A 21575-nucleotide genomic window follows, 5' to 3' on the forward strand; every position below is an offset into this window, starting at 1 on the left:
ATTCAAGTTTAAAGTGATTGCAAGACATTAATACTAGAATTCCTTGTTGTTCCTCAATTTTCTTATTTCTTAAAAGCAGTGATAATGGGATATGTGTGTGTGTGTATGTAATTGTTGTATGTATTATTGTTGGCACACAGCCAACCACCTTTTCCTTAATCTCCCACTAACACTTAAAAAGAATAAACATTTACCTAACTTGATAACTAGAAAGGTTTTCCCTCCAAGTGCTAATTCTGTTTGCCTGTTGTTTCTTTGGGACTTGAAGCAATTAGCATCTATGGGAAAACTTTCTGTATATATAAGACACTTCCCCCCTTTTAACCAGTAGTCTGTTTTCTTTTTCCTAAGTCTATTCTCATTTGAAAGTTGTTGTTTTTTTCTTTCTTTTGGTTTCTCTACTTCTCCCAGTGATTCCATTATGATTCCTTTCAAGACTTTCTTTGAAAGCAAAATGCAATAAAATTGAAAAACCATGAACTTTGTCCATCCCTGGGTTTTTTGTTGTTGTTGTTTTGTTTTGTTTGGGGGCTTGGTTTTTTTTGTTTTTTTGTTTTTGGCAACTTACCTTTGGGTGTGGAGATGGGGAGGGAAGGCTTTAAAGAAGTAACCCTATTTGTGGGAAGGGGTTGAAAGGTATTCTGGCTTCCCTAAGAATAAAGGGCTAGGATACCAGGCAGTCATAGAAGGAAATAATTAGTATTCTTCAATATACAAGATTAATCATTTCTGCTTAGTGGTTATTAAAGGGAGGAAAGAAACCAAGTGGGAACAATTTTGGTCCTTTCATGTTTTACACCCAACGCTAGTACACAGTATTCCTTCCACATTCTACTGCGCGTTGCCTAAAGAAAGAGCTGCCGATCATCAAATAATCATCCATTTCCAAACGGTCTAATGACAGCGTATATAAAGGTGGCTCACTTAAAACCTTCCATTTATAGTCACACTGCATCAAATGGTGCTAATTTTAAGTAGGCCACCCCATACAGTGCACCCTCCGAAACAACACCCTTTTACCATTTATACCGAATCTATTCCTTTTTCATTCACAGAAAATATTTGATATTTCAGAATCTCGTTCGTGCATTGACGTGAAAATACTTTTCACCTGGAACTCATCAATCAGAGACCCCGGGGATGCCAAATTTCTGTCATTTGCTTATTAAGCCAAGGGCAGTCCCCTGCATAACACTTACAAAGGCCTGCTTCTAACATTTCCCGAAGCTTTATGTGTGAGAGTATTGATCATCAAAATTTATGGTCCTACGGCAGTGGGTGGCTCTTCACATTTGGAGACCCCTCACTTGCCCGCAGCGACTAATTCTAACTACAACCACCGCTGACGCGGGCAGAATATTTCATCTGGGGGCCAAGTGTTTCCAGACTTTGTTCTTCGGCTTTAACGATGAAGTGCCAGCGCTGAAAGCGACAGACACCAGGGTGGATTTCGCCATGGTGGGCCGCGTGCGGGGAGGAGGTGGCCGGCTGCGGCGGGTGCCCCACCTGTCGGCCCTCCAACCCTTCCCCGCCCCTTCGTTGGGCGGGTAGCGGCCCCTCCCTCCCGCGAGCGCGGGGCCGAGGGGCTGCGGCAAGCGGCGCGCGCCGCGGACACCGGTCCCCCGCGGCAGTTGGGCTTGTGGGGCAGAAGAGCTGCTGGCTCGGCGCGCGCGGCGAAGACCCCGCCAGTCGCGGCGCTGGGGGCACGCGCGAACGCGCTCGTTTAGGGCGCGCGCGCGCGGCTCCGCCCCGCCCTCCCTGCGCGCGCCCGCCAGGTCCGCTCTCCTCCCCCACCCCCCGGCGCGGACGGGGTGGATCCAGCTCACTCCCCTCCCCCGAGCGGCGGCGGCGGCGGGTGCTGAATGAGAGACGCCGACTGCTCGGGTCGCCGGGCGCTAGCCTAGGCGGCGGCGGCGAAGCCTCAAGCCGGCGTCGTCTTCCCATCCTTCGAGGCCACGGCCGCGGCTGCACAGGTCGGTGCTCTGGCCGCGGGCCCGGTGAGGAGCCTCGGCGGGCGGTGCGGGGGAGGGAAGGTGGGTGCGCTGCGCCCCCAGGGCGGCGCGGAGCCGCAGCGGCGGCGGCGCGGGGAATGGCGGCGGCTCCGGCGCTGCGGTGTGGATCTCCTGGCGGCGGGCCCCAGGGCTGCTCGCCCTCGGCACGGAGAGGGGGCTGCGGGGCTCGGGCTGAGGGAGGAGGGCGCTGGGGGCCGGGGGCCGCGCCTCCCTCGGCGCCTCGCTCTCGGAGGCTGGAGGCGGCCGTGCGGTCCCCGCTCCCGGTCTCTGTGCCGAGGCCGGAGGCGCGGAGGCTCCCCTGAGGCCGCCTCGCTCTCCCTCCTGGGTGGCGGAAGCCCCTGGCGTCGGCCCGCGCTGCCCTGGCCCCGGCTGCGCCTCAGCCCCCCTTCAGGTGAGCGAGAGTCCAGACCGCCGCGCTGGGACCGCGGAGCCGGGCCACACCCCCTCCCCTGGCCCTGGCGCTGCGCCCCCGAAGCCGGCAGCCGAGGCGGCTGCCCGCGAACCCGCGCCCGCGGTCAGGGTGACCTGTTGCGGAGCGGCCCGCAGCCCGGGTCGCCAGTCAACCCGGGACCCGGAGAGGCTGGCCTCGGGCCGGGCGCGCGACGGGGTGCGGGGCCGGGGGCGCGGCCGGAGGTCGGGTTGCTGTACGGCTAGGAGCGGGCGTACGGGAAAAGGAGAGATTCCGGACGGATCTGATCAAACACTTGCAAAGCCGGGATATCTGTCTGCAAATGTCCGGAATTCCATTGCAGTATCGGATTAGGTAGGCTCATAAACACCGTGCTTTGGAGGTGATTTGGCAGAAACCCCAGGCAAGTGCGAGGAGCTAATATCTGGAAAATAGCCTTAAACCTGTGCGGAGCTAAATTATCCTCCCACCTGCCCCCCTCGGAGCTCTTTTCCTGTAGCTGTGTGTTGTGTAGAAGCAGGCCAGTTTCAGTATACGTGGGCGTGTTTGGGAAGAAGCTGCGAGCTGATAGGAGGTACCTTAGTACAAATGTTAATTTGTTTGAACTGGGAGGGGTAAGGGAGGAGGAAGAAAGGGCACTGATGTTAACTGGAGGAGGGGCAATCGAAACACTAAATTTCTGTTTAAGGGAGTGCTGAAAAGAAGTATCTAATACCCGGTGTTTAAGACCGTGAAGTAGGAAACACTTGCAGCAGTTAATGGTGTTTTATCTTTTATGTGCCCTGGATTCAGCCGCCCCCCCCCCGCCCCGCCCCAACGCTGTAGTTACAGAGAGCCTTGTTTTCGTACCGGTGTTTATGAATTGATTTTGTTGTATTTTTGTATTCCCCGTCAAATCGACTCTTGTTTAAGTCTCTTTGAAGATGGCCATCAGAATCTTGGGAAACTTTTCGATCCATGCACGTATATTATTGCACTCACAGATCATAGCTTGCTAGCCATAAAGCCTGTTCCACCCAGATAATTATGCTTGTGCAAGTTGGGTAGAATTATAATGTATATTACTGTACTGTTACTGCTGAATATCTTACTGTAGACTTTAGAATTATGAAGGAACTTATCCAAACAGTATTATTTTAAAGATAACTTCTCTAATTAAAGCTTTGTGAGTATAAAGTTTATCATCTAGCTTAAAAATTTTGGAAAATAATGTCTTACTAGCTTGAAAATCAAATATAAGTATATTAGATGCCTTCTTGAGTAAATTATTTCAGTGTAATTAATTTATTCTAAACTTGGTTTATTTTCTGTTTTTAAAATTCAGTATAATAATTTTGAAATAGTAAGATCTACCTTTTTTCCCATTTTATTTCACCTTTAATTAAGGAATTTGCCTTACAAAATATTCTGTGTGGGACTCTGGAAAAACTGTTCACTATTGCAACAGAACTTTAAAGATAGTGTTTGGTTGATCAAGATTGCAGCATGCTTTTTCTGATATATGTGTATATTTTGATATCAGAAAGAACACACCAAAATTTTAGAATATAACTAAAAAACTGGCTTTGTGAATCTTTTACTTTGTATGTTACACACCAGTAATAGAGTTGTGTTTTCAAACACCCAGTATGTGTCTTTTTCAGTTTATTATGTCATTACAGTTGAGACTGTGGTGGTTTGTACTGAGTGATGGATATATAAGCGAAAATGTTCTCTTGCAACTTAAAACACTTAAGCTTTAGTCTAGAAGCCCAGTTCACTCACTCCCTCATTCATTAATTCCACACATGTTTATTGAGTACATACTTGGTGCCAGTTACGTGTTGTATTGTGGATACAACAGAGAAAAAGACAAGTCTGTGCTCTGATGGAGTTTAAAGACTAAGTGGGCAAGTAGTCTACTACTCGTCAGATAATGCTGTTTAATGTTAGTTTAAAAGTTTAAGAAGTAAAAACTCCTATGATGAGTTTTGGTTAAGGATATTGTTTGTGTTTTTCCTTCTAAGAATAGTGGGAATTATTACTAAGTGAACAAAAGCATTAAGACAGTTGTTTAAAAAATATGCTGATGTTTATATACATTGGGTATCTGGTTCCCAAGTATAACCAAAAATAAACATTCTACCTGAAGTCAGATGATGCACAGTTTACATGTGGTTAAACAACTTTAGTCTCTTGGTTTGTATAGTTAAATATTTGCTAAAAATATTCTCTCTCTCAGCACTTATTTGTTTATAAGGGAGTCTTTTTTTTTTTTTTTTTAAGTCTGAGTCTTTAAAAACATCATCTTTTCTTGGGGTGCCCGGGTGGCTTAGTCAGTTGAGCATCTGCCTTCAGCTCAGGTCCTGGGATGGAGTGCTGCTGCCAGCTCCCTGCTGGGTGGAGAGCCTCCTTCTCCCTCTGCCTGCCGCTCTGCTGCTTGTGCTCTCTCTGACAAATAAATAAATAAAATCTTTTTTAAAAAAATCATCTTTTCTTTTGGTGGCTGTGTGAGTGGACCGGTGTCCCACTGTTCTTCCATTGAATCTGAAAGCCATTATTGCTATCAGAAAATTTTGGAAGTGACAGTTTTCTTTTTTGTTTAAAATATCACTGTTGGCGTAGTTCTTTGCAGATCACAAAGCTTTTTAATATATGTTATTGACACTTAAATATATGGGTACTTCTCTTTGGCAGGACTGCTAACTTTGTTTTTTTTTAAAGATTTATGAGACAGAAAGAGAGAGAGAGAGCGCGCATGCGCAGAAGTACAGGAGCGCGGGCGCGCGCGCGCGCGCACACACACACACACACAAGCAGGGGGAGGGGCAGAGGGAGGAGGGAGAATCCCCAAGCAGACTCCCGCCAAGTAGAGTCCTGGTGGGGCTCGTCCCCGACCCGGAGATCATGACCCCAACCAAAATGCAGAATTGGATGCTTAACTGACTGAACCACCCAGGCGCCCCTAGGACTGCTAACTTCGTGGCATTATTATCTCTATTTTAGATGTGGAAGCACAACGCCAGTAAGCAAGCAGTGAACCCAAACCCGAGTTGTCGCTGTTCCTGTACGGCAGTGCTCCATCTTGGGAGTAGAGCTCGGCGGGGAAAGCGTCAACATCTAGTGCTACAGTTCAGTGTGCAGTAGTTACCCGTCTGCTTTTCCAGAAATTTCTAAATAACTTCTAAACTTTAAACCCAACTCTTAATTGAAATATGGTTAGTTGAATTTACTTTCTTTTTGTGGGTTAAACTTTAAAAACCTGAAATCTAAAAGTATCACTGTACAGGATTTCTTCTCCTTTGGTGCTCCCGCGGTTCTTGGTCTCACGGCTTAGAAGAATGAAGAGGTAGACCAGAGGAAGAGTGGGGGGCAGCAGAGTTTATGGAGCGATAGTAAAGTTTATTGACTGGTAGTACAAAGCTCCCGAAGAGGGAGGGGACCCAAGAGGGTTGCCGATTTGGCGTTTAGATCTAGGGTTTTTTTGTTTTTTTGAGTGTGGGGGGGGGGGAGAGAGAGATATCACGAACAGGGGGAGGGGTAGAGGGAGAAAACGACTCTCCAAGGAGCAGGGAGCCCGATATGGGACTATATACGGGACTCCATGCAGAACTTGATCCCACAAGTCTGGGATCGTGACCTGAGCCAAAAGGCAGATGCTTAACCGACTGAGCCACCCAGGCTCCTCTAGATCTAGGGGGTTTTATGGGGCTGTTGGTGGTTTGTTTTAATCTGATTAACCCTCCATGTGCCTGTCATCCAGTTAGGTTTTTGTCATCTACCTACCAGTGGGAGAGGGTGGTGGGCTCCTTGTAAAATCCTTTTAAGGGTGATTTCCGGGGGTTCTCCCCTGCCTGCCTTTCTTCTATCATTCATTATCACTTTTTCTGCTATATAAAAAGATATAGTTTTGATGTACTTTTAATTTTATAAGTGTTTTGAGAATAAGATGTATTAAAATCAGTGCTATTTTTTGAATATGAGGTTTTATTGTATAACAACCATGTTTGGAATAAAATTATCCCTTCAATCTTAATACTACATTTTTTTGTTACCCAGTTTTCAGTGAAAAGATAATTTAAAGAGGTTGAGACTCTACCTCAGCCTGAGTGAGGTTCCTTGGAGAGGAAAATGAATGTTTCGCATTTCCCTATAAATAGTTTCTTTAAATGCATCTTATTGCCAGTGGTTTAGGGTTCCACCTTAGTGAGAGAATGAAGATTGGATGTGATAAATTTTGGTAACTTGGAATTAATCTGGAATCTTTCTTGACTAATGTGTTAAGCTTTTGATTTAGGAAAACTTTCAACTACATAGTTGAAATATAAATATCTACATATTCTATGAAAAGAAAAAAGTTTGAGTATAAATTTATGCAGTAACTTTAATAAGTAATGGCTGGCTGTGGACATAGGAAGAGTATCAATAGCAGTGCTCTGTGACTTAGGTTGAGGGTGCCTAGCGATTCATGTGCCACTACTGAGAACTTGTGGTACAGGCTCTTGAATGATATGTTGGAGTGTGAGAGGCTTAAAATGAAGCTCTCACCTTGAACTTAATTGATACCCTTCTGTAATCTCACTTTCATGATGTTTTCTTAAAACACACTTTCATTTTTAGGTTGATTTCCTTTTTGCTGATTCTTGGAAGGAGCCCTTTTCTGAAAACCCTACTTAAATAGCATCCTTATCACACTCTACCCTTACCTTAATTTTTCTTCACAACACTAATTAATCTGACATGATAGCATACATTAATTTGTTTATTATTTTCTTCCCTCTGGATGTAAGCTTCCTGAGGGCGATGACTTAGTTTTCTTCACTGTTGTATTCCTAGCACCTAGAAAAGTACCTAGCACGTAGTCAATACCTAGGTAATATTTGTGGGGTGAGTGAATTAATTGACCTTAAATGACACAAAAACCATTATTTTTGTTTTGTTTTAAAACAAACACATTAATTTTGACTTTAAATAATACAGCTGTGCAGTTGTATATAGAGGACTTAGAATGAAAAACACCATCCCTGCCTCATCTTGGTGTAACTTTTCGTCCTATGTTCTCTCAGAGCAGCCATTTCTGATATTTCAGCTGTTTCTTCTGAGATTTACTCCCATATTTTAAAATACTATTCGTTTTTCAACTTTAGATATTACCTCCTGGCTTCCTCCTGTGGAGGATGAGTCTGTGCTTCAGGATTCCTAGGCCACCTTGAACGTCCTCTTCTTTCATCTCCCAGTGTTAGCATGCTTTTGGTTAAAGCAGTGTTCATTTTTCACATTATTATGACCTTGTAATATGTTCACCTTTGAACTTTGCAGTGTGCTATGATTATATTTCTTGGAGTTAAAATTTCTTCTTTTAAAATTTTTGCTTAGTTTCCTATTTGTCTCTAATTTTTTTTTTTTTAGAAGCTGTCCCAGTATGTTCAAGCATATCAGATCATTGTTCAGTTTTTTAAAAATTGGGAAAAAACCCTAGGTCTCTCTGAGCTTTGGCTCAAATCTGCACTGTGGCTCTCCACTTCTGCCTCCCAGGTTTAGCCTGTGATTTGCCTTCAGGATTCTGAGAGTTCTCTTTGTCTTTTGTTTGTGTCAGAGCCTGTGGCCTCTGGAGCTATGCCTTCCTCTTTCTCCTTTTATACCTCTGTTTTGGTGAAATATATCCCTCTGTAACTTTCAAGAGAGAGAATGTATGAGGAGGTGAAAATTTTAAGATGTTCATATTGCTGAAAATAGCTTGCTTCCATGCTAGTACCTGGTTAATAATTTGGCTGGTCTGGGTATAGAATTCCAAGGTAGAATAATTTTCCCTCAAGATTTAAGGGATTGCAATATAATTTTCTAGTTTCAAGTAGTTGTTCGAGAGTCTTATGCCATTGAGTCTTCATCCTTTGTAGGTGACCTCTCCCTGTTAAGATCCCTTTTTTTTTTTGGTCATGAGTATTTATCTGATACGTCCCTGATGTTGTGTCTTGTGTTGATCTTACTTTATTTCTTGTGCATGGAACTTAATGGGCCCTTGCAACCAGCTGTGCCCATATTAAATGAGAGGAGAGATGATCTACAGGGGTCACCGAAATTTTTTTCAAAGGTCTAGATAGTAGGTATTTTAGGCTTTGTGGGCAAAACAGTCTCTTTGACTACTACTCAGCTTTACTTTTATAGCGTGAAAGCACCCATAGATAGCACGGCATGGTTTGCTGACTCCTGACCTATGTGCACAGGTGGAAGGATTAGCCTTTGCCTTAATAGGAGTAGGGAAGAGTTTATAGAAACAGGAGAGAAGATGGATTACAGTTGACCCTTGAACCCTTGAACAACCCTTGAACAACACAGGGGTTGGGGCGCCAACTTCTGTGCCATCAAAAATTCATATGTGACCTTTGACTTCCCCAAAACTTTAACTACTAATAGCCTACTGTTGACAGGAAGCCTTAGACTGATAATATAAACAGCCAATTAACACATATTTTGTATATTGATATGAATTATATACGCAGTCTTACAATAAAGTGTGCTACACAAAAGAAAATGTTACAAAGAAAATTATAAGGAAGAGAAAATACATTTACAGTACTGTACTGTATTTATTGAAAAAAAAAATCCACATATAAGTGGACCCGTGCAGTCAACCTTGTGTTGTTCAAGGGTCAGCTGTGTATAGACACAGACATGATGGTCGTGGCTTGGGGAAGTTTTCAGCTAAGGTTTTCTGTTTGCTTTAGTGTATGGGAAGCAAGGTTGAGAATAAGGAAGAATAGGAGTGTGTATTAGGGGTTTGAGAAGAGGGAAAAATACATGATGTAGTCCTCTATCGAAAAGGGAACAGAACAGAATGGGGAAATACAGTGTGATTGCCGGGCAGCAGTGAGGGCTCACTTGAATGTCATGTTCCTGACTTTTAATGGGAATATCTCTAAGATCTCTTCATGAAGTATGATATCTTACTATAGGTTTTTTTTATTTAGATAGGGTTATTTTATTAATTTCATTAGAAATATTTTCATATGTAATATATACATATATGTATATAAATTTTAATGCATACAAAACTTAGCCTATATAATGCTTATATCTAGAGAAATGCCAGAAGAAAGTACTACAGTTTTTTCCCCAAGTGCAGATTTTTATTTAAGAATCATTCATTTATCTGTTAATTTAAAAAAAGTCTTGAGGGGGCACCTGGGTGGCTCAGTGGGTTAAGTGTCTGCCTTTGGCTCAGGTCCTGGGATTGAGCCCACTCAGCGGGGAGTCTGCTTCACCCTCTCTCTCTGCTGCTCCCCCTGCTTGTGCTTTCTCTCGCTCTCTCTCCTGCTCTGTCAAAGAAATAAAAAAAAAGTCTTGGAGCAGGGCGCTTGGGTGGCGCAGTTGGTTGAGCCTCCGACTCTTGGTTTTGGCTCAGGTCATGATGTTAGGGTCGTGGGATAGAGCCCTGTGTGAGGCTCCGTGCTCAGCAAGGAGTCTGCTTCAGATTCTCTCTCTCTCTCAAGTAAATAAATAAATCTTAGAAGATGCTCCACGACGGGGCGCCTGGGTGGCTGTCGGTTTAGTGTCTGCCTTCCACTGGGGTCATGATCCCAGGACCTTGGGATCGAGCCCGCCTTGGGTTCCCTGCTCAGCAAGGAGTCAGCTTCTCCCTACTTCCCTCCCCCTCTGTCTCTCACTTTCTCTCAAATAAATAAATAAAATCTTAAAAAAAAAAAAAGAAAGAAAATGCTCTGTGACTTTTTTTCTTTTTTTATGTGCAGGAATAGTTCTTGGTTCTGGGGGTACAGCTATAAACAAAAAGATAAAAAGTTTGCCTTCATACACATTTATATTTTAACCAACTAACATATAATACAACTAAAATATACACACCAAGAACAAGTAAGGCACATTTATAATGTGATGTGTTGTGAAAGAATTTCCCCATTAATTAACACACCCATCACCTCACATTTACCTTTTTTTGTGTGTGTGAGAACATTTAAGTTCTATTATACAGTACACTGTTATCAGTTATCATTACCATGTTATTCATTAGATCCTCAGATCTTATTCATCTTATAATTGAAAGTTTGTACCCTTTACCAGCATCTCCCTATTTCCTCTACTTTACTATAAGTTTTTGATGGATAACTGTAAAAGATTAAGAAATACCTTCTAGTCTTGGTTTTGCAAGAATTTATTTTTTACTGATTTAAAGAAGTATTGAATTTTATGAAGTGCTTTTCCTGTATTGGTAGAGATGATCATGTGTATTTTCTTCATTAATCTGCTAAAAGGATGTATTAAATAATAATTAATACATTAATTATCTCCTGTTTTCATTATTGGGTCCAATCATACTTAGTTGTGTTGCATTTGTCTCTCCTCACACTGCTGAACTTGGTTTGCCGTTGTCTTAGAGTTTTTTAAAATCCACATTTATCAGTAAATTTATTAGAGATTTCTATGTATGTATTTTGGCTTCGAAGTTAGCTGGCTTCATAAAATGAGTTGTGGAGCTTTCCTTTTTTTATTCCCTGAAATAGTTTTGTAACAGAGATAATGCGCTTCTTGAAGGGGCTATAGATACAGTATGAAAGGTGAAAAATAAAGTTTCTAGAGAAAACATGGAAGAATACCCTTTGGTAGGCAAAGATTATTTTTTACACAGGACACAATAAGTGCTAACCAGGTAAGACTGATAAATTGTCCTTCATTAAATAAGAACTGTTCATCAAAGGATACTATTAAGAGAGCAAATAGGCAAGGCACTGGTAAAAGTGAAGACTTGTATCTAGAGTATATAAAAAATACATGTCAAAACAAAACAATAAAAACACCAGGAACCCATTTTTGAAACAAATGGGTTCCTGGGCAAAAGACTGGAACAGGCATTTACAAAATGAGTTGTGCAGATGGCTAGGGTGAAAAGGTACTCACAAATAATTTTTAGAGAACTACAAATTATCATGTGATACCACTGTATACGCATCAGAATGGTGTTAATGAAAAAGTCTGAAACTAAATGTTGACAAGAATGTAGAACATTTGGAACTCTCAGATATATCAGGTAGGTTTGAAAATTGGTAAAATCACTGTTGAAAATTCTTTGGTATCATCTGCTAACCCTCTGCACATGTATGCCCTATGATCCAGTGATTTCATTTGTTTTAGACTCAATAGATATCAGTATATATGCAGATCACAAGACTCCTTTTTTGAAGAAAATATGGGATAGATTTTCATGACCTTGGAACAGGCAAAGAATTCTTAGATATGATACCAAAAGCAGGAGCAACAAAACAAAAATAAGATAAATTGAATTTCATCAAAGTTTTAAATTTATGCTTCAGAGGACACCGTCAAGAAAGTAGAAAGACAACCCACAGAATGGGAGAAGATATTTGCAAATCATATATCTGATAAAAGACTTGCATTCAGAATATATAAAGAACTCTTAACTCATTAATAAAAAGACAACCTAATTTTAAAATAGAGGATCTGGGTATGCCTGGGTGGCACAGTCGTTAAGTGTCCGACTCTTGGTTTTGGCTCAGGTCTTGATCTTGGTGTCGTGAGATCAAGCCCTGTGTTGGGCTTCACACTTGGCACAGAGTCTGTTTGAGATTCGCTCTCCCTCTCCTTCTACCCCACCCGCTTGTGTGCCCTCTCTTTCTCTCTCTCTCAAATCTTTAAAAAAAAAGGGGGGGGATCTGAATTGACATTTTTAAAAGATATGCAATAAGGGGCGCCTGGGTGGCTCAGTCGTTAAGCGTCTGCCTTCGGCTCAGGGAGTGATCCCGGAGTCCTGGGATTGAGCCCCACGTCAGGCTCCTCTGCTGGGAGCCTGCTTCTTCCTCTCCCACTCCCCCTGCTTGTGTTCCCTCTCTCGCTGTCTCTCTCTGTCAAAAAAAAAAAAAAAAAAAAAAAAAAAAAAAGGTATGCAATAAGCACCTGGAAAGATGCTTGATATTATTAGCTTTCAGGGAAATGAAACAAAAACCACAATGAGAGACCGCTTCACACCACTAGAATGACTAGAATCAAAAATCAGATAATAACAGGGGCGCCTGGGTGGCTCAGTCAGTTAAACATCTGCCTTCGGCTCACATCATGATCCCAGGGTTCTGGGATCTAGCCCTGCGTCGGGTTCTCTGCTCAGCAGGAGCCTGCTTCTTCCTCTCCCGCCACTGCCCCTGCTTGTACTCTCTCTCTCTCTCTCTGTCAAATAAGTAAATAAAATCTTTATAAAAAAAAGATAATAACAAATGTAGGCAAGGATGTTAAGAAATTGGAACCCTCATACACTGATAGGAGTGTAAAATTGATATAGCCACTTTGGGTGACAGCATGACAGTTCTTCATATTATTTAACGTAGAATTATCATATAACCAGCAATTTCTCTCCTAGGGATATACCCAAGAGAAATGAAAACATGTCCCTGAAAAAAATGTACATGAATGTTTAAAGCAGCATTACTCATTATAGGCAGGAAGTAGAAATAACCCAAATGTCTATAAACCAACAAATGAATAAACAGGATGTGAAATGTCCATACAGTGGATTAGCATTAAGTCATTAACGCTGCAACATCAGTGAACCTTGAAAGTATTACGCTAGGTGAAAGAACCAGGCAGAAAATGCCACAGGTAATATTCCATTAATACGAAATGTCCGTAACGGATAAATCTGTAGAGCAATAGATTAGTGGTTGCTTAGGGCTGGCGGGGGGTGGCGGTGGGAGCTAAAGGACATGGAGTCTCTTTCTGAGGTGATGAAAATGGTCTAAAATTGAGTGGTAATGGTTGTACATACCATTGAATTGTATACTTTATTTTTTAAAGTTTTAATTCCAGTATTGTTAACATAAAGTGTCCTGTTAGTTTCAGGTGTTCAGTATAGTGATTCAGCAGTTCTGTACATTAGTCAGTGCTCATGATGATGAGTGTGCTCTTAATCTCCTGAATTACACACTTTAAATAGGTGAATTGTGTGGTATGTGAATTACAGCTTAATAAAGCTGTTAAAAAAATAAAGCATGGCAAAAATAATCACTGATGTGAGGACATTGCCATCATATTTAATTGAGAAAAGCAGGATGCAGAGGAATATATAAAGTATCTTTTTGTAAAACAACAAAAACCTAACGTATGTGAATTTGAGCGCGCGCGTGTGTGTGAGTGTGAGTGATCTAGGTGATCTAGTAAGGGTGGAAAAATGCACGCTAGATATAAAGGTTTCTTACTAGTTGGGCTAAGGTAAGGAGGAGAGGGAGAGAAAAAGGGAAAAAATAACTGAAAGGAAAAGGGATTGATTTAGAAAAAAACAGCATATGTAACGTAATCTCAGCTGTGTAAAACATAAATCTTAAAATGAAAATGGTAGTTGTATATGTGGTGAGATATCAGATTTTTTTCTTATATTTTTCTAGGTTGCCTGATCCTTTTTATTTTATTAATAGAAATGTCTAAAACTAAATTAGGAGATAGTGCAAATAAGTTACAAAACCTGACAAAACAGAGCAGCTTTTTTTCTTGATTCCCAAGGAGACACAATCCAAATGTCCATGAACAGCAAAATGGACGAATAATAGTACTATGCTTTACACTGGAATAGTACACATCAGTGAAAAAGAAGGAACGGTTCTTCCTAGGAAGTATGGGTAAATATCACAAAATGTTGAGCAAAAGAAGGCAGACACAGAGTACATACTGTATGATTCTTTTATTTTGAAGTTCAGAAACAGGTCAAACGCAACTGTGTTGATAAAGTCAGGGTAGAGTTTAGGGGTTGGGACTAGAGGAACAAGACTTAAAGTTCTGTCTGTTCATATGATTGGTGGTTACGTGGGTGGCTACATAGTTGAACGTATACTTTACATAAGTGCACATTTTAGTATTTTAAAACTCAATAAAGAAGTAAAATCAAACCAGAAAAGATTTTATAAATCTGGTGCTCATATAAAAAGCCTTTGTATATTTATCAATTATACTTCAATTAAACATAAATAAATAGAAAAAATGTAAAAATTAAAACAAGGGGAAAAAATAGTCTTTGTATAATTCCAGGAATACTTACATGACTTTCAAAGACATTTTCTCAATACCATTATATTTAATGGTTGCATACTATCACATTGTGTGCATGTATAATAATTTATTTAGGCAATCTCTTGATGGATATGTAGGTTGTTTCTAACTTTTATACATTGTAAACAGTGACAGTTAACATCTTTTTAAAATAAGTCTTCCTGTACTTTTCTGATCATTTCCTTAATGAATTCCTAAAAGAAGGGTTGCTTGTTTGGCAGTTAGCTACATTTGCATTCTTGCCCATGGTGTCTGAGTGTTTATGTATGCTACCACTGATTTGGTGTAAGCTTTATTTTGTTATTATTTTTTTAATGTTTTTTTATTATGTTAGTCACCATACAGTACATCCCTGGTTTCTGATGTAAAGTTCAATGATTCATTAGTTGCGTATAACACCCAGTGCACCATGCAATGCGTGCCCTCCTTACTACCCATCACCAGTCTAACCCATTCCCCCACCCCACTCCCCTCTGAAGCCCTGTTTGTTTCTCATAGTCCATAGTCTCTCATGCTTCATTCCACCTTCTGATTACCCCCCCTTTCTTTATCCCTTTCTTCCCCTACCGATCTTCCTAGTTCTTATGTTCCATAGATGAGGGAAATCATATGATAATTGTCTTTCTCTACTTGACTTACTTCACTTAGCATTATCTCCTCCAGTGCCGTCCATGTTGCAGCAAATGTTGAGAACTCGTTCTTTCTGATAGCTGAGTAATATTCCATTGTATATAGGGACCACAACTTCTTAATCCAGTCATCTGTTGAAGGGCATCTTGGTTCCTTCCACGATTTAGCTACTGTGGACAGTGCTGCTATGAACATTGGGGTGCATATGGCCCTTCTCTTCACTACGTCTGTCTCTTTGGGGTAAACACCCAGTAGTGTAATGGCTGGGTCATAGGGTAGCTCAATTTTTAACTTTTTAAGGGACCTCCACACTGTTTTCCAGAGTGGCTGTACCAACTTGCATTCCCACCAGCAATGTAGGAGGGATCCCCTTTCTTCACATCCTCTCCAGCAATTGTTGTTTCTTGCCTTGTCGATTTTTGCCATTCTAACTGGTGTAAGGTGGTATCTCAGTGTGGTTTTGATTTGAATTTCCCTGATGGCTAATGATTTTGAACATTTTTTCATGTGTCTGTTAGCCATTTGTATGTCTTCATTGGAAAAGTGTCTGTTCATATCTTCTGCCCATTTTATGATTTATTTGTTTCTTGCGTATTGAGTTTGAGAAGTTCTTTGTAGATCTTGGATACCAGTCTTTTATCTGTAGCATCATTTGCAAATATCTTCTCCCATTCTGTGGGCTGCCTCTTAGTTTTTTTGACTGTTTCCTTGGCTGTGCAGAAGCTTTTTATCTTGATGAAGTCCCATAAGTTCATTTTATCTTTTGTTTCTCTTGCCTTTGGAGAAGTGTCATGAAAAAGGTTGCTTTGGCCGATGTCATAGAGGTTGCTGCCTATGTTCTCCTCTAGGATTTTGATGGATTCCTGTCTCACATCGAGGTCTTTCATCCATTTGGAGTTTATCTTTGTGTATGGTGTGAGATAGTGGTCAAGTTTCATTCTTTTGCATGTAGTTGTCCAATTTTCCCAGCACCATTTATTGAAGAGACTGTCTTTTTTCCACCGGATGTTTTTTTTTGCTTTAGCAAAGATTAGTTGCCCAAAGAGCCGAGGGTCCATTTCTGGGTTCTCTATTCTGTTCCATTGGTCTATGTGTCTGTTTTTGTGTCAGTACCATGCTGTCTTTGTGATCACAGCTTTGTAGTACAGCTCGAAATTCGGCATTGTGATGCCCCCAGCTTTGTTTTTCCTTTTCAACAGTTCCTTGGCGATTCGGGGCCTTTTCTGGTTCCACACAAATTTAAGGACTATTTGTTCCAGTTCTTTGAAAAATGTCATTGGTATTTTGATCGGGATAGCATTGAAAGTGTAGATTGCTCTGGGTAGCATGGACATTTTAACCATGTTAATTCTTCCGATCCATGAGCATGGAATATTTTTTCCATCTTTTTGTGTCTTCCTCAATGTCTTTCAAGAGTGATTTATAGTTTCTAGAATATAGATCCTTTACATCTCTGGTTAAGTTAATTCCAAGGTAACGTATGGTTTTTGGTGCTATTGTAAATGGGATGGATTCCCTAACTTCTCTTTCTTCAGTCTCCTTATTCGTGTATAGAAATGCAACTGATTTCTGAGCATTGATTTTGTATCCCGCCACGTTACTGAATTGCTCTATAACTTCTAATAGTTTGGGCGTGGATCATGTCATCTGCGAAGAGAGACATTTTGACTTCTTTTTTGCCGATTTGGATACCTTTTATCTCTTTTTGTTGTCTGATTGCTGTTGCAATCTGTTGCTGTTGCTGTCTATGTTGAATAATAGCGGCGAGAGTGGGCATCCTTGTTGTGTTCCTGATCTTAAGGGAAAGGCTTCCAACTTTTCTCTATTGAGAATGATATTTGCTGTAGGCTTTTCTTAGATGGTTTTTATGAGATTGAGGAATGTACCCTCTATCCCTACACTCTGAAGGGTTTTAATCAGGAAAGGATGCTGTATTTTGTCAAATGCTTTTCTGCATCAATTGAGAGGATCATATGATTCCTGAGTCTTTTCTTGTTGATATGATGTATCACGCTGATCAATTTGCAAATGTTGAACCACGCTTACATCCCAGGGATGAATCCCACTTGGTCATGATGGATAATCCTTTTAATGTACTGTTGGATTCTATTAGCCAGGATCTTGCTGAGGATTTTGGCGTCCATATTCATTAGGGAAATCGGTCTGTAATTCTCCTTTTTGATGGGGTCTTTGCCTGGTTTGGGGGTAAAGGTAGTATTGACCTCATAGAATGAGTTTGGTAGCTTTCCTTCTGTTTCTATTTTTTGAAATAGCTTTAGGAGAATAGGTATTATTTCTTCTTTGAATGTTTGGTAGAATTCCCCAGGAAAACCGTCCGGGCCTGGAGTTTTGTTATTTGGAAGGTTGTTTATCACTGACTCAATTTCTTCATAATTAATTGGCCTGTTTAAGGAATCAATTTCTTCCGGTTTCAATCTTGGTAGTTTATAGGTTTCCAGGAAGGATTCCATCTCTTCCAGATTGCTTAGTTTATTGGCATATAGCTATTGATAAAAATTTCTAATAATCCTTCCAATTTCAATGGTGTTCGTCGTGACCTCTCCTTTTTCATTCATAATTTTAATAATCTGGGTCCTTTCTCTTTTCTTTTGGATAAGTCTTGCCAGTGGTCTGTCAATTTTATTGATTCTCTCAAAGAACCAGCTTCTAGTCCTGTTGATCTGCTCTACTGTACTTCTGGTTTCTGCTTGATTGATTTCAGCTCTAATTTTGGTCAACTGCTTCCTCGTGCGTGGATTAGGCCTGTCCCTCTGTTGCTGTTCCAGCTTCTTGAGGTGAGAATATAAAAACTGCATTTTAGATTTTTCTATTCTTTTGAGTGAGGCTTGGATGGCTATGTATTTCCCCCTTAGGACTGCCTTTGCAGTATCCCATAGGTTTTGGACTGTTGTATTTTCATTCTCATTGGTCTCCATAAATTGTTTAATTTGATTTTTGATTTCCTGGTTTATCGAGTCATTCCTGAGCAGGATGGTTCTTAGTCTCCAAGTGTTTGAGTTTCTTCCAAATTTTTCCTTGTGGTTGAGTTCCAATTTCAGAGCGTTGTGGTCTGAGAATATGCAGGGGATAATTTCAATCTTTTGGTATCGGTTGAGACCTGTTTTGTGTCCCAGAACATGGTCTATTCTTGAGAATGTTCCATGGGCATTAGAATAGAATGAGTATTCTTTGGTTCTGGGGTGTAGTGTTCTATATATATCTATGAGGTCCAACTCGTCGAGTATGGCATTCAAAGCCTTTGATTCTTTGCTTAGTTTTTGCCAGGGTGTTCTGTCTATTTCTGAGAGTGGAGTGTTGAGGTCCCCTACTATTAATGTATTTTTATTTATATGTCTCTTTATTCTGGTTAAGAGTTGGCTTGTGTATCTTGCTGCTCCCCTGTTGGGGGCATATATATTTATAATTGTCATATCCACTTGTTGAATACTTCCCTTAAGAATAATATAGTGCCCTTCTGCATCTCTAACTATAGTCTGTAGTTTAAAATCCAATTTATCTGATATGAGAATTGCTACCCCAGCTTTCTTTTGAGGTCCATTTGCGTGAAAGATGGTACTCCATCCCCTTACTCTCAGTCTGAATGCATCTTTGGGTTCGAAATGAGTCTCTTGTAGACAGCAAATGGATGGGTCATTTCTTTTTATCCAATCTGCAACCCTGTGGCGTTTTATGGGATGGTTCAAACCATTTACATTAAGACTGATTACTGAGAGATATGATTTTAATGTTGCCATGTTGCCAGTAAAGTCTTTGTTTGTATTGGCTGTGACTTTCTGTTCTGTATCACTCTTGGGGCCTTTTTACTTTTATAGAACCCCCCGTAATATCTCCTGTAGGGCTGGTTTCGTGGTTACAAAATTGGTTAGTGACTGGCGATTCTGAAATGTCTTTATTTCTCCATCAATTCTGAATGACAGCCTTGCTGGATAAAGGATCCTTGGCTGCATGTTTTTCTCTGAAAGAGCTTTAAATATGCTCCCCCAACCCTTTCTCTCATTCCAGGTCTGTGTAGACAGGTCTGACGTAATTCTGATGCTTTTGCCTTGGTACGTGAGAAATTTCTTTGCCCTGGCCGCTTTCAATACTGTATCCTTGGATCTAATATTTGCGAATTGCACTATGACGTGACGTGGCGTAGGTTTGTCGTGGTTGAGCTTGGGAGGGGTCCTCTCTGCCTCTTGGACACGAATGTTTGTTTCCCTTGCTAGATTAGGGAAGTTTTCAGCTACAATTTGTTCAAATATCTCTTCTAGACCTCTGTTTTTCTCCACCCCCTCGGGGATGCCGATGATTCTGACATTGGATCGTTTCATTGAGTCAGTAATCTCCCGTAACCTACATTCGTGGGCGTGGATTTTTTTAAGACCATCTTCTATTTTCATTTTTTCCTCTATTAACCCATCCTCCAATTCACTAACCCGTTCCTCTGCTTCTGCGACCCTGGCCGTCAGAGCCTCTAGTTTTGCCTGCATTTGGCTCATAGAATTTTTAATTTCTGTCAGATTCGCTCTCATTTCTGTCCTTAGGGATTCTATATTCTCAGTAACCTTTTCGTTAATAGTTTTTTCAATTCTACTCATCATTTTGACCATCGTTACTCTGAATTCCATTCTACATTCCTGAGATTGGATTTTTTTGAGCCAAGTTTCTATTTTAGCTTTCTCTTCTACTAACCCATCCTCCAATTCGCTGATACGTTCTTCTGCCTCATTCACCCTGGCCGTCAGAGCCTCTAGTTTTGACTGCATTTGGCTGATAGAATTTTTAATTTCTGCCAGATTCGCTCTCATTTCCGCCCTTAGAGATTCTATATTCTCATTAACATTTTCGTTAATACTTTTTTCAAGTCTACACATCTTGTCCAGAGCCCAAATTATTGACCGGAACCCAGGCCGTGCGCCCTTGTTTTATAGGGATCTTAGGGATGTGGGCTTCTTGATCTTTCAGCCTGCCTTCTGGGGGAGGGGCCTGCTGCGCTGACACTCAGGCAACCCTGTTTGGGTTAGTCACCCTATCCCCTGCGAGGGGGATGGGGATGGGTACCCTGTGAGCCTGTATTTCCAGGCTTTTGTTCTCTGGCGGCTTTCCCTGGCGGTTTGCTGTGCCTCTTCTGAGAGAGCAACAGTGGCTGAATTTCAGCCTCTGTTTCAGAACAGAGGGATCATGGACCGTTCTCCACTGATGTTCTGGCCACTTTAACTCTGTTTCTGTTGGTGCTGCTCAACCCTGCAGCGTCCTTGGATGTGTGCCCCACCCCCAGCGTCCCAGCCCTCACTTCCAGGGCCCGAGTGTCTCTGTCCTTTGTGTTTCTAACGCCGCCAGCCCCCAGCCGCCCAGCGCGCTCCCGGCTCACGGTCTCAGTCTATTTCCAGTGAGTGCACCGGAGCTCTGGTTTTCAGTCTGGTGGCGCCCGTTCCTGGCTCACGGTCTCAGTCTGCTCTCTCGCGGGTGCCGTCTGCAAGTCCGCCGGCTCCCCTGTGCAGGTGGCTACCGCTTCCCGGCGCCCGAACACGGCGGCTCCCTCCCCCTTCCGTTTATCTTCCGATATCTGTGCGCGGTTTCACGGCTCCCTGCTTCGTACCTCAATACTCAGCGCTGGAGGTAGAGATCCAGATGTATCTTCCTGCGTCTCAGGCTGATTCCGTGGATGTTCAGGCTGGTCTAGTACCTATCCAACTTGACTCAGGGGACCGGCTGAAAAAGGGGTCCCCTAGTCCTCCACCATCTTAACTCCCCTCCGGTGATAAGCTTTAAAAGCAAATATATGGATCTGTTACGTAATAAATGCTTCCTTTTTTAATTTGCAGTTTTGAACATTTTCAGTGGAATTTTAATTTTCATGTTTTTGGATATTTGTGCTACATTCTGCAGTTTCCTTTTCATATCTTTTACCGGTTTTCTTATGTTCTTTTAAAAGCATTAATCTTTTGATTTAAGGTCTTCTTTTTTTTTTTTTTAATTTGACAGAGAGAGGGGGAGAGAGAGAGAGCATAAGCAGGGGGAGCAGCAGAGAGAGAGAGAGAGGGAGAAGCAGGCTCCCTGCTGAGCAGGGAGCCTGATGTTGGGGCTCCATTGCTGGACCCTGGGATCACGACCTGAGCCGAAGGCAGATGCTTAACCAACTGAGCCACCGGGGTGCCCTTGATTTAAAGTCTTTTAATGAAATAAATCAGATACACAAAAAGTATAGAGACTAGTACAGTTAAACCCTAACTTAAGAAATGATACATAACCAGTGCAGTGGAAACAGCCTGTTAGTTAACATTAGTAACATGTAAAAGCTTTTTTTATGTATTAAGAATATTAAGTCATTTGCTATAGATCTTTCAGCTATTTTGTCTTTTGTCAATTCAGAGTATCTTATTGAATCTAAGATGGCTTCAGTTGTAAGATATACTATTTTATGTACAGCTAAGAATAAATACATGCTGTCAGTTAAACCGTGACACTCTTGATTCTAAGAG

At 41.5% G+C, this 21575-nt stretch overlaps 1 protein-coding gene across 3 annotated transcripts in view; it reads left to right on the plus strand.

The window, feature by feature from the left end:
* Positions 1-1656: 1656 nt before the first annotated feature.
* RALGPS2 (Ral GEF with PH domain and SH3 binding motif 2) overlaps positions 1657-21575 on the plus strand; it is a 160676-nt gene continuing 140757 nt past the window's right edge. Inside the window, exon 1 of one of the 3 annotated variants that reach the window (XM_040636250.1) lies at positions 1657-1997. The gene's annotated coding sequence lies outside the window, so the exon portion shown is untranslated. The remainder of the gene's footprint in view (positions 1998-21575) is intronic. The other 2 variants (XM_040636249.1, XM_040636251.1) reach the window with 2 other exon arrangements.

This window comes from Ursus maritimus, unplaced genomic scaffold (genome assembly GCF_017311325.1).
Source record: "Ursus maritimus isolate PB19 unplaced genomic scaffold, ASM1731132v1 scaffold_2, whole genome shotgun sequence".
NCBI classification, from domain to species: Eukaryota; Metazoa; Chordata; class Mammalia; order Carnivora; family Ursidae; genus Ursus; species Ursus maritimus.